This window comes from Triticum urartu, chromosome 6A (genome assembly GCF_056163025.1).
Source record: "Triticum urartu cultivar PI428250 chromosome 6A, HENAU_Tu73, whole genome shotgun sequence".
Classification (NCBI taxonomy): Eukaryota; Viridiplantae; Streptophyta; class Magnoliopsida; order Poales; family Poaceae; genus Triticum; species Triticum urartu.
Window position 1 is genome coordinate 8,367,698 of NC_141878.1, and position 13,504 is coordinate 8,381,201.

The window sequence follows — 13,504 nt, forward strand, 5'->3', positions numbered from 1 at the left end:
GTATACAAAGATAAAACAAGAATATAGCTAGCTAGATTTTTATTGTTTTTTCCACGGTTGGAAATCATAGAGTAAAACAATGGCATTGTTGCATACCTTTCTTTGCAATACAGTAAAACAATGCCATTGTTGCATACCTTTCTTTGCATGACAAGATGGCAACAAAGAGGACATCATCACCATGACCATGAGAGCAAGCGCCATTGCGTAGACAATCGTCCTTGTATTGCGATTGATGAGTGCCATTCTATGAGAAAAGACTACTTGCCCTCTGTTTCTTCCTTCTCCTATGTGGGATCCACGTCGCCAAGCTCCATTGCAGGTATTTATACAGAGCCACCACCAAGGTTGTGGATATTGATTGATTACTTATTGAATTTATGCGTATCTGTAAACTAATGTTCACGTATCCTTGTACTGACATACTCCGACCTTTCTATACACTATATTTATTGAGTTCATATTCTTTTTTGTGGTATTTAATGCCAGGGTTTGTATAGGAGAAAAGCACGAACTAGATGGCATGCATTAGTTGCATGTTGCATTTATTTCGCCAAACTAATTGTTGCTAGCAAAATAATATTATAAGAGATTACATATCCTATTAAGTTCAAATAAATGTCACATCCCTTGTATTTGTTTTTGTTTGGTTTATATGAGCACTAATGCAAGATATCCGGTTGTACCATGCATTTATTTCAAGTTTCTCATAGTAACCATGGGCCACATATGGGCCGTAATAACCTCGGGTAGCAAACGGGCCAAAACATAACATCAGCCACTAATGGGCCATATAACACCGTACATTTAAAAAGGTCCAAAACACAACATGGGCCACAAACGTGCTAAAAGCACAACCGCCCGCTAATGAGCACAAACACATAAGGGCGTCCATGATCTTGCCCGAGTAAGAGGCGGATGGGCTCAGTGGCGAGTCTACTGGGAGGGCTTAAACAGGCTCAAGCCTACCCTCCAAATAACAATATTTTTTACTACTAGTACTTTTATCCCAGCTGAATAGTACATCTACTATCAAGTAGCAAACACACAGTGCCACACACGCACAGCAAACAGGCCACACACGAATGCCCAGCCTCCATCTACTGTAATCACTAGTTCATGTACTGTTATCTAATTTAGTGTCCAATGCAACTTATTTGCAAAAAAGAAGAGTACAAAAATGAGTATGCATGCATGTACTCCTCGCGCTGAACCTGAACCTATCCCAGCTAATCTGAACCTAGATACCCCTCCCTTAACTATTGTGATTGTAATCCCTCCTCCAACTTATGTGGACAGCAAAATGAGGAGATGATGGTTATTCTGCAAGATAAATTCAAATTTTGGTTCAAAATTTCATATATATATATATATATATATTTCAAAATTCCTAGAAAAAATCTAGTTAATACTACATGTTTTAAGTAGTAGTTTGGGAAATTCTGACCTTATTTTGACAGCAAGGCTTGGACATCATGTTTTTTTTTCAAAAGAGAGCTTAGTTTTCTCGTCGTTGACTTTAGCCTACCCTTCATTTTCTTCCTAGATTCGCCACTGGATGGGCTGGTATATGATGGTATGCATTGGGTGGTGGCTCCTTGATCAGCGCCGAAAAGATCTGGGTTGGTGGTGCCACAAGCTGCCCCGTGGTCATGCTTTATCTCATTGCCTCAACTAGACCAGGCCACAATTTCGCCACTTCGGCTTTAGTGGTGGTTTCTACTCTGGCATTGAAACCATTTTCCGTTTCTTTTTTAAATTTGGTCATTTCTCATCAACGGACTCCCGGCTAGCTTTCCTTCTTTACTTTCTAAGCTCGGGGTCTTCAGGATATGTATGTCCCATCTTTCATGATAGCTTCCTTGTAAGCTGAAAATGCCAGCACATCTCTGTTTATACGAAGGATAATGCCAGCACATACTCTGTTTATCCAAAATAGTACTCCCTCCGTACATATCTTAGTTTCTTTGAAGTAGCTAGGCAACTGGGCTAGGTGTGTACTCTAGTGGATCTGAGCAGCATTATCACAGTTCTCACTAGCAAGACTCGCAAGATCAACCGTACAAAGATGTAAATGTCTTAGTTTCTTTGAAGTGGCTAGGCAACTGGGACTTCACAAGGAAACTGTGTAAAGTACAGACCTTCACAACAGAGCCGAGCATTAACCAGGCATGCAGGTCGACAAACGTCTGCTGATATTAGATAATATACAAGAGTTCACACGGCTAAATCCAACAAGTTCCACTTCACGGGACAGGTGCATAAAAGTATTACAGCCTACATTCTGCATAGAGGAGCAATCTCAGCATCAACCACATCACAGGCCATACATAATAGAAGAACCCACAGACTACATAGCAGGACAATTTGAGCATCGAGTAGCCATGTCTGCGTCTCGGCAAAATAGAAGAACTTCACTGCACTAACTACCCATGCCAGCGTCTCAGCAAAACAGAAGAACCTCCCTAGACCAACTAGTCATGGCTGCGTCTCAGCTCTCCTGCCTACAATGAAGGTTACACTGTACATATCTTAGTACCTGCAGAACAATGAATGTCATCCCGGTCAAACAAATTTGTAATGCTCTCTCACAGCAAAACAAATTTTGTATGATCCCCGAAAATAAGTATTAACTTTGCCGTAGTGCAGATTATACGAAAAATATCCAAAGCTGAATCACCCCAGTATACAAGCTAATACTACAAACGGAGAACAACAATAAGGGAACATTTAGTTTGTACTGCCACCTATATGCTAACATGTTTTCAAGATTCTTGCCATATAACTGCGTATGATCGCAGTAGAAATTACGAGATCGGTGACTCACCGCCTATCATCTGATGCAAAAAAAGAACTGAACTTTTAAGATTGTTAGCTCATTCCAGATTTACTTTTGTGTGCCAAGCCATATGTGAGGCTCAGGGTACAAATGGAAAATGGCACGGCTTGGAAAACCAGAGTTCCATAACAAGTATTACATAGTACTACGTGAAAATAATGAACTAGTACTACTCTTCGATAAAAATTAGACCACATGGTATTATGAATTGACGATTTCTATGAAGATCAATCAAGTTAAATTTTAAACTTGCAAGGAAAAAAATAGTGAATAAGAAAACATAACAAGCTTTAAGCCGCCTCTAGATATTCCAATTTCTTAATTACTTCAGATGGTTTCACCACTGCAGCAATTGCCACTTTCCAATTTTAAAACACCTCTGATGAAAAGATCATTACAAGCACATAATTGTATTTAGCCTTTCGCAATGGCCAGGCATCAGAGCAATATTTATATTCCTGTTCTAGCTTTAATGGAGCTCTATAATAACAAGAAATTAGATAACCATAAGATGATCAGATCAACAGAGGAACAAATAAGACAACATATTTTTATGTATCTAGCTCAATCCTAATAATAGGAACAATGTTACCGCAATAACGTACCAAAAGTAACTGGAACGAATACGAGCGAAACAAACTAAATTGACTTTTTTGCTTGTGCAATGTAGATAGGGCATATTACCTGCAGCATAGAAATTCCTGTAGGGATAAAAGGTGTCAAGACATATGTTGTTTCTTTTAACAATATGTTTGATCTGCATCGAGTCAACTTGGAGTGTGAAGTTGCCGGTTATAGTAGTGAGAACAATCACATTTGCATCCTCATCATACCCGACGAAAAGTGCAGAATCCATTCTCCTTGGAACCATACCCTCGAGTGGAATGGTTTTCTGCAGCAGCACCCATTCGAAAACACCATCGCAGTTAGATTTCCTCGCCCATAATTTGATAGTCAGGTCCAACAAAATAGCAAGACCTAGTCCATCATTCTCCATCCGTAAGAGCTGAAAATACCAGTCGTCGGTACCATGGTTTTCTACCGGCTTTTCGATCAGGCTAAGACTTTGCATTTCGAAATCAAACACAAGGACATCACCTCGAGAAATCAACAAGCAAAGTGCATTCCCGACAAGGGTGCTGGGCCTTCTTAACCTAGACATTCCAGCTGTTATTGTCATCGTTGAGAAAATATCTCCCCAAACATCAGACGCCGAGTCGTAGACAGAACAAACTGCCGGTGTATTGTACTCAGCGCAGACCAAAACCAATTTAAACGGGCTCGAGAAGCAATCTCCGTGGACATGCCCATCTTCAGCATTGACGCACAATACAGTGCCATGCCAGCCACTGTAACTCCACATTAAGGTACTGTTGAACCCTGGTGGAAAAGCCACGATGCGCTCTTCACCGGTGAGGGGATCCCACACGACGGTCTCGCGCTTATGCATGTTGATTAAGAGAGAGAGGCCATGGCGGCAGCCCATGTATGCTTCATCGGTGTGGTAGGGTATGCTGCTCTTGGGCAGGGAGAAGCGGGCAGCAGGGATGCGGTCAGGTGAGTCCATGGCAGGAATGAAGTTTTTAGCATACCCTCTTAAGAAGCCGGGCAGAGGAGGTTTCCTGTGGTGCTTGCTGAAGCGTTTGAGGAACTGGGGGTCGGAGAGGATGCTGCCCCAGCGCCTGCATACGACAGACGCATGGGGGAGCGAGGACGGCTTCGGAGGGAGGCGGACAAGGATCTCGGTGAGGAGGTTGTCGTCGCCAAGCACCTTGGACACCGGGCCGGCCAGCGGCACAGAACGGTGCCGCCTCTTCCGGTCCACACGCGGCGAGCTGGGAATGGGATCGGCCCTGGTATGAATAGAAATGTAATCAATGGACACACATATGCACATCAGGGAAGTTGCAAATTAAACATCCAACATACATATGCACATCCTTGATCAATAGAATAGCATAGCATACAACGAGTACTAATGAATCAACTGGTTTCTCCCATTATCCCACACACATATGCACATCCATCGAGCATATATAATAGCGTACACAAAGTAATGCAGAGGGAAAGGAACTGGATTGGGAATCTTACCCTTGGCCTTGGGGAACCTCAGCAGCAGCATCCATTAGAAGCACCTATCTCCCCACAGCTGCAGCAGGGGAGGATTGTTAGGGTTTGATTAGGAGGGGGAAATCTAGCTAGGGTTTACTTTTACAACTAGGGAAAATTAAGAAGAGAAAAGAAGAACGGAGTTACTAGTTTAGATGGAGAGGGAGAGGAACGAGTAGATTGGGTTGCCAGACCTCGAATCGCCGGTGGGTGGCTGTCGGAGACGGGGCGGTGGGGTGAGGTCGCCGGCGGCTCCGCTCCTCCTTTCTCCTCTCCACAATTTTTTTTAGAAACTTCTCCAGTCCGCAGCTGAGAGTGGGAGTGGGGAACGACCACTATAGTAAGCATAATTTTTTTTTGTGAGATAATTTCATTTTTGGAAACCATGGTTTTTAGGAAAATCATGATGTTTGTTGAAGCATAAATATTTTCTTTCCATTTTTTATTTTGTGATACCCGATTTTAAAAAACATGAATATCCTTATATTTCTAAATTTTCATTTTTTTAATACACTTTCTTGTGATATATTTCAAGGAGTTATGTTTTGCACAGTTTATATTTCTAAAAATAACCCCCCCCCCCTTTCTTTCAATTTTGTAAATCCTATTTTGATCATTGTTTGACCAAATAACTTGACTTTAGGAACTATTTTTTAGTTTCTTCATTTATTTTTATTTTTTTTAACACAAGAAGGCGCCAAGCGCCAAGATATCATTCATCTCAAAAGCATAGTACAACGTGTATTACATATCCCTGGAGTTGAAAGTTATGAAGATAAAGCAAAGTTGGGCAAAGAGAATTGCTTTGAGAGGAATGAGTACAGCTAAGGACAGAGTCTACTCTTGAGTTGAGAACCTGATGAGCACAATCATGAGCTATTCCATTGATGTTCCTGTTAATATGGTAAACAGCAGTCTGGATAGAAAAAGTGTCCTAAAGAAAATCGCTAATTGGAGTGCGACACATCCAGTTGATCGAGACATCATTGATGTTCCTGTAAGAACGTGGGCTAAGCTGGCGATTTTTGGGCTGCTGCGGGCGTGTGGCCCTCGTGCGATGCTTTTCGTTCGAAGGGAGGAGGGGATCGAAGGAGGTCGAACCATCACGACATTCGATCCTCCTTTAATAGTAGAGATCATGGTTTTCCTAAAAATCATGGTTTTTTAAAAATGAAATCATCTCACAAATTTTTTTTATCTCACGGAAAAAAAGTCTTGTCCTAAGAAGACTACGGTTTTCCATAACGACTCTACCGAGGAGAAAATCAACTGACACTTGGATATTTTCCGAGAAACTTGCACATAGTCATCCGTATTTAAAAAAAAATCTCCGTGGTTTTTTCTGAGAATATTATTTTCTCTGAGGTGTACTTAAGAGCAAGAAGACTGGCTTCTTTTTAAGTGCGAGTAAGAAGATTGTTTTTTTTAGGCAAGACTTTTTTTTGAGGGGTGGCAAGAGTAAGAAGATTAGCGATAGGGCTTTTTCAAATTGACAGATTGGGCTGGGCTTGGATGGGCCAGCATTACAAGGTAGGCTAGGCTGCAACCTCACTCCACAGTTTCCCACTCTCAGGGCATGTCCAGCCGTTGGCACCCCCAGGAGGCGTTTTTTTCGCCGCTTGGGGGGCTGCCGACGAGAATTTAAGCCTGGGGCTGAAATTTCTTTCAGTCGTTGGCCCCCCAGGCACCAAGCGCAGCAGCGCCAAGCGCGGGAACGGCGCGAGATGCGATCACCGGCCAGCCGTTTCCGGCCACAGCTGGTCGCGCGGGTGGGTTCGCTGGAACGTCCGCAGTGCGGCGCGTCCAACAGTGGTCGTTGCAGCCGCCGACGTGGGGTGTAGCGACGGCAGCGACGGGAGGAGCGGCGGCCGTGTTGCGGGTAGCTAGCGACCCAACGGAGCAACGAGGCAGCATCAGCAGAGCACTCGGAGCACGACAGGCAGCTGTGCATGGTGGGATGAGCTCGGCATCAAGCAGAGCATCGGCCATGGCGGACGGCAGCGCTCGGTGCTCGCGGGAACGACGGTTACGACACGAAATCAAGCGAGAGGACGGAGGGAAATGAAGAGAAGCTCACACGGCGGGCCTGCAAGGGTGGTCAGCGAGCTCGGGAAGGCACGGACGGCGACATAACGGCGATGACGATCTCGGTTGCCGGAGGGTGTCGAAGACGACGCCGAGGACGAAGTGGTGCTTCCCGGCTCACTTGGCGCGGTGAGGAGGAAGAGTAGGTCGCGGCGGATCTCTGGGATGCGTCGGGGAGGCGAGGCGGTGGCTGTGGCCGCAGCAGTGCATGGCGGCACTCTCAGACACGCCCGGGTTCGAGCGAGAGAGAGAGAGCAGAGGAGAGGGAAGAGAGAGCTGCGAGGGGAAGACTGAGGCAGACGAGGAGGACCTTGGAGGCGGCCATGAGGAAGAGCACCGACGCCCAGTGCCCCCGCCGCGGCCAGCGACGCCAGGAGGAGCGGCCGCCTCACCGGAACGTGCACGCGTGGCGGACCCGCGCACCGCCGCAGTCTCCGAGCTCGACCGTCGACGCTCCGTCCTCGTGCCCCGCGTGCCCGGTGTTCCAGTCACGGCGGCGCTCGCGGGTGCGGCGTGCGGCCGGGTCGAGGCCAGCAGGGGTGGGGACGATCGTGAGGAGCGGCCGGCGGTGATGTGCTGGGTGGTGACAACCAGGCCGGCCTCGACGAGCTTCGGCGCGAGCGCGAGTACCTCCGCGAGCGCGAACGCGAGCGCGAGTACCTCCGGCGACGAGGCTGAGGCGGCCGGGCGGCCGGAGCATGGCGGCTCGGCGAGGTGGCCGTGCCAGGCGGCGGGGAGAGAGAGAGGAGAGAGCTCTGTTCTACATGGAGGGAGAGGAAGAGGAGGGATCACGTGGGTGAAAATGAGTGGACAAGGGAGAGGCGCTGGCCCACAAAACGGCGATTTAGGCCCCCAGGAGCCCCCCGGTGCGCTGGGTGTGGCATGGGGCAGCCGGCACTAACTTTTGCTTTTGCCGGCGAAAAACAAGGACTTGGGGGCCTGACTGGGACGTTTTTTACCCGCCGGCGCCTAAAAAGTGGCTTGGGGGGACGTCTTGGGGGGCCTAGTGGAGATGCCCTCAGCTGTGGACGGGAGAAAGCAGGAGCGGAGCCGCCGGCGACCACCGCCGCCCCGTCTCCGGCAGCCACCCACCGATGATTCGAGGTCTGGCAACCCCTACTCCTTCCTCTCCTTCTCCATCTAATCTACCCCCTTCTTCTTTTCTCTTCTTAATTTTTACCTGGTACTAGTAGAAAACCCTAGCCAGATTCCCCCCTCCTAATCAAATATTAAACCCTAACAATCCTCCCCTGCTGCAGCTCATGGATCCCTCTGAGATTTCCCACGGCCAAGGGTAAGAAGATTCCCAATCCATTTCCTCGCCCTCTGCATTACTTTATAGGTAAAACTGTGTCTATCATAGCTTGCCACAGAACTAGTTAAGTGTCCCTAAACTTTTAACGATTCAAAAGTTATCAAAAAATATGAAATAAATATGGGAGCATCTCTCTTGTAGAAAATCCTACTCCTATATATATATATATATATATATATATATATATATATATATATATATATATATGCTGGATGGATGTACATATGTGTATCGTATATATATGCTGGATGGATGGATGGATGTACATATATGTGTGTGGGATAAGATAATGGGAGAAACCAGTTGATTAATTATTACTTGTCGTACGCTATGCTGTATTGGAGTATCGATCATGGATGTGCACATGTGTGTTGGATGTTTTATTTGCAACTGCCTCGACGCGCATATGTCTGTGCATTAAATACTTTTTTTTCCATGCCAGGGCCGATCTCATTCCCAGCTGGTCGCGTGTGTACAGAAGGAGGCTGCGCCGTTCAGTGCCGCCGGCCGGCCCTGTGTCCAAGGTGCTTGGCGACTACAACCTCGTCATCGAGATCCTCGTCCGCCTCCCTCCGAAGCCGTCCTCTCTCCCCCGTTCGTCCATGGTATGCAAGCGCTGGGGCAGCATCCTCTCCGATCCCCACTTCCGCAAACGCTTCCGCAAGCACCACCGGAAGCCTCCTCTGCTCGGCTTCTTCCAAGGCTATGCCGACCGCTTTGCTCCCATCTTGGACCCGCCGAACCACGTCCCTGCCGCGGGCTTCTCCCTGCCCAGGAGCAGCACACCCTACAACGACCACGGAGAATACATGGGCTGCCGGCATGGCCTCGCTGTCGTAATCAATAAGCATGAGCGCAACACCGTTGTGTGGGACCCACTCACGGGCCGACATCACATCGTGGCTTTTCCACCAGGACTCGACGACGCCTTTACGGAGAGTTTCTGTATGTGGCATGGCGCTGTGTTGTGTGCTGACGCCAAAGATGGGCATGTGCATGGAGATTGCTTCTTGAGCCCGTTTAAATTGGTTTTGGTCTGCTGCGGTGGATACGATATGCAGGCATTTTGTTCTGTCTACGACTCGGCGTCTGGTGTTTGGGGAGGTGTTTTCTCAACCGTGATATCACGTATAATTTCTGTGTTAAGGCCCAGCATCTTGGTCGGGAATGCACTCTGCTGGTTGATTTCTAGAGGTGCTATCTTTGTGTTTGATTTCGAAATTCAGAGTCTCAATTTCATTGAGAGTGCGGCATACTACAATATGCCCGACGGGTGTTTTCAGCTCTTACGTATGGAGAATGGCGGACTTGGCCTCGCCGTTTTGTTGGACCTGACCATCCAATTATGGGGCTGCAGAAAACCATTCCACTGGAGGGGGTGTTTCCAAGGAGAATGCATTCTTTATTTTTCGTCGGTTATGATGAGGACACAAGTGTGATTGTTCTCACTACGCCGACAGGAAATTTCACACTCAAACTTGACTCCATGCAGATTAAACAGATTGTAAAGAGAAACACCATGTGTTTGGACACCTTTTATCCCTACACAAATTTCTATACTGCAGGTAATACCTCCCTGTATAAATTGCACAAGCTTAATGTTAACTATGATTTTGTGCTCGTAATGATATTTTCATCGGAGGGTTTCTAACAATTGGAAGCTGGCAAAAACTGTAGTAAGAGAATACAGTGAAACCATTTGCTATGCGAATAGTTTACCACTTGGCATATTATATAGTGGTTTGCACACATGCCTACTTCGTTGACTCAACTTCGCTTTATTTTCATTTGTTTGTAGTTAGGGGAGTTGGGTGGAAAGGACTGAATCTAGAACTGCGATCACACAATATCTGCTAACGTGCTATCTTGGTCGAAAAACTTAGGTAAATTTATCTTTTTGTACATCTTTTTTTCTTGGTTACTCAGTTTAAGTAAAGCTGCATTGTCTATTAATTTTTGAACTGTGAAGGACACAGTAGGGGAGGCTTCTACAGTCTTGTATTAATTAAACAAAATTAAAGATACATCATATGTATAAGGTATAGGGTCTTTGACCCTAACCAAAAGAGAAGATACTAGTACAAGGTTTTTAGGTAATTTGTTGCACTAGGGAGCTTATGAAATCCTCAAGCTCAGACTTCCCCCTATATCTCAACAAGGGCAAAATCTTGATTAAATCTAGACAGCCATGACCTGTGAGAGTGGGGAATTCTTTGGAAGACCATTTTGTTTCGTTCCTTCCACAAGGACCAAACAGCTACAGTACACGCCTACATGAACATGGGTCTGTCACAGGCCTGTTTGGCAGCAGTTAATAAGTTAAAATCTATCTCCATCAGACCCCCAGTTGATATTCAGAGAGGCCCAACATTGTCTGGCAGAATGACATGAGAAGAATAGATGCACAAGAGTTTCTTCAGTCTGAAGCTCGCAGAGGATGCAGTTAACATTTCTTTTCAACACCTGGTCCAGTGATGTAGTGGCATCTGCGCAGCATGTTGTATGTGTTCAACCGATCAGACAAGAGCAGCCAAGCAAAGACTTTCAGCTTCGTTGAGTTGCTGTGTGGCAGTGCTGTTCTGAATCTCTCGGACATCCTCTCTGGCCTGCATTAATAAGGGGAGGTGGAAGGCCATATTCAGTGATTGAATGTCAAGGAATTCCTGTGCATTGTCGATTCTTATATTTGAAAAAAAGCATACCTTTGAGTAGAGATACCAGAAATTTTTGCGTTGTACTCTGAGCCTCTCACATGGGCTCGGCACAAAAGGTAAATCCGGAACTGAGTTGAAAATCTTGGAAGTTCAGTTTTTTTACCTCAGATGATACGCGTGAAGTCACTGATCTTTTAGTTTCTAACACGATTGTACGTAGTTATATAGTAAGAATCTTTAAAATCTGTCAACAAATGGGTTCCAGTATAAACTAAATATTCTCTTTTGCTGTTCTCCGGTTGTAGTGTTAGTTTGTCTAATAACACTGCATGATTCGGTTTGGATATTTTTTGTATAATTTTACCTATGGGAAATTCAATTTTATTTTGGGGGATCATACAAATTTTGGCTTTTCTGTCAGAGAGTATTAGCAATTTGTTTTACTGAGATGACATTGGTTTTTTCTGCAGGTATTAAGGGTTCAATTCGGCATGGCTAGTTGGTGTGGGGAAGTTCTTCTATTTTTAGTGCGGTCGACGCTCAAAATATCCTGCTATGTAGTATAGGTTCTTCCGCTATGTAAGCTGTGTCATGTGAAGTGGTTGAGGCTGAGATGTCTCCTCTATGTAGTATGTAGGTTGTCCTACTTTTCTTATGTAGCGTGGCCTATGAAGTGGAACTTGTCGGATTTAGGCGTGCAAACTCTTACTCTTGTATATTCTCTAAGATCAGCAGACATCAGTCAATTTGCGTGCCTGATTAGTGGCTCATGGAATTGGTTAGGCTAATGCTTTGCTCTGTGATGTGAGGTACTAGCAAGTTGGATGGACAAGAAGCAGTAGGCTCTGGCACTTTACAGAGTTTCTTTGTGAAGTCCCCTAACTGTGAGTCTTGCTAGTGATCAAACTGTGATAATGCTCTGCTCACATCACCACTTGCAGCAGAAGCAGACAATGCTTGCATCCCCTGCCCTAGTTGCCTACTTCAACCTTCATTGTTGGGTTGCAACATGACCCTCTTTAGCACCTCTGATGTTTTCAGTACTTTCAACAGTATCCCCTGCTTCATGCATAAACACTTTTATATTCTGGTGTCTGGATATTCGCCACCGATAAATTGTCATGGTTATTAACTTTAGTTGGATTTCTGGATTGCAAGGAAAATGCTGACAAATCAAAAAAATGTTGTCAGTTTTTGTTTGAACTTCAAAGAGTTTTTGTTTGAACTCAGAGGAGATGTTTGCCTAATTGGGTTAGACTGACTTGGCTCTTTCTTGGAGGAGACAAATCAAAAAAATGTTGTCAGTTTTTGTTTGAACTTCAAAGAGTTTTATGACTTGGCTCTTGAGCAAAAGAGTTGTGAGATTTTGTTTGAACTTTATTTGACTGGAGAAAATTACTGATTTTTTCCTTAAATGCTAGTCTTATTCTGGATCTGTCATAGAGATTTTTCTTGTCCTCAGTTACACCGAAGATACTTTTCAGATCTTGGACTTGCCATTTCTGACACTTGTCCAATAAGTTGGTCCTCCAGGAAAAACAAAGACCGCAGCGGCCTGGCGAGAGAGCCAACCGGTGACTGCCACGGCGACGTTTTTCTTCCGGCTGCACCTTGGCCTCTGGGGCTATGTGCGCATAAGGAAAAATGCTGCCTTAGATCCTTGCTGCTGTCAAAATTAAAATGTTTGGCCGTGATGTTCAGTTTTTTAGCACAGTTTCAGTTCTATACGATTTGACCTTTTAGCCATGCCCTGCTGGCCTGCTCCATGCTCCATTTCCTTGCAGTACAGACATGACATTCACAATGTCGTAGCCTGCACTCGACCTGACCTTGTAGATTTCTTTTTTCTTGTTCATGCAGTCTTCAACAGCATACGTTGAATACCTCAATTCAGTCTCCATCGCGAAAAAAGAAAGAGAGATAGATTCACTCATAGACTACTGTGTATTGGTCAATTGGTTCATTACAACATAATACTACACAAAAATCAAAAATTTAAGTAAAGTAGTTGAAACTCTGTACTGGTTAAGTAGTTTGTGAATCTTGCTGTGTTGGTGGTAGATCAATTGGAAGAAGCATAATAACATGCTTGGCATATAAAGAATACTTTCTTCACGGATAATCTCTTACAGGAACATCAATGATGTCTCGATCAACTGGATGTGTCGCACTCCAATTAGCGATTTTCTTTAGGACACTTTTTCTATCCAGACTGCTGTTTACCATATTAACAGGAACATCAATGGAATAGCTCATGATTGTGCTCATCAGGTTCTCAACTCAAGAGTAGACTCTGTCCTTAGCTGTACTCATTCCTCTCAAAGCAATTCTCTTTGCCCAACTTTGCTTTATCTTCATAACTTTCAACTCCAGGGATATGTAATACACGTTGTACTATGCTTTTGAGATGAATGATATCTTGGCGCTTGGCGCCTTCTTGTGTTAAAAAAAATAAAAATAAATGAAGAAACTAAAAAATAGTTCCTAAAGTCAAGTTATTTG

General features: G+C 44.9%; 2 pseudogenes; one reads left to right on the forward strand and one right to left on the reverse strand.

The window, feature by feature from the left end:
* Window positions 1-2,491: 2,491 nt before the first annotated feature.
* LOC147963094 (putative F-box/kelch-repeat protein At3g17540) lies at window positions 2,492-5,242 on the reverse strand (annotated as a pseudogene).
* A 1,999-nt stretch (window positions 5,243-7,241) lies between these two features.
* On the forward strand, window positions 7,242-10,173 carry LOC147963095 (uncharacterized; annotated as a pseudogene).
* Window positions 10,174-13,504: the final 3,331 nt, after the last annotated feature.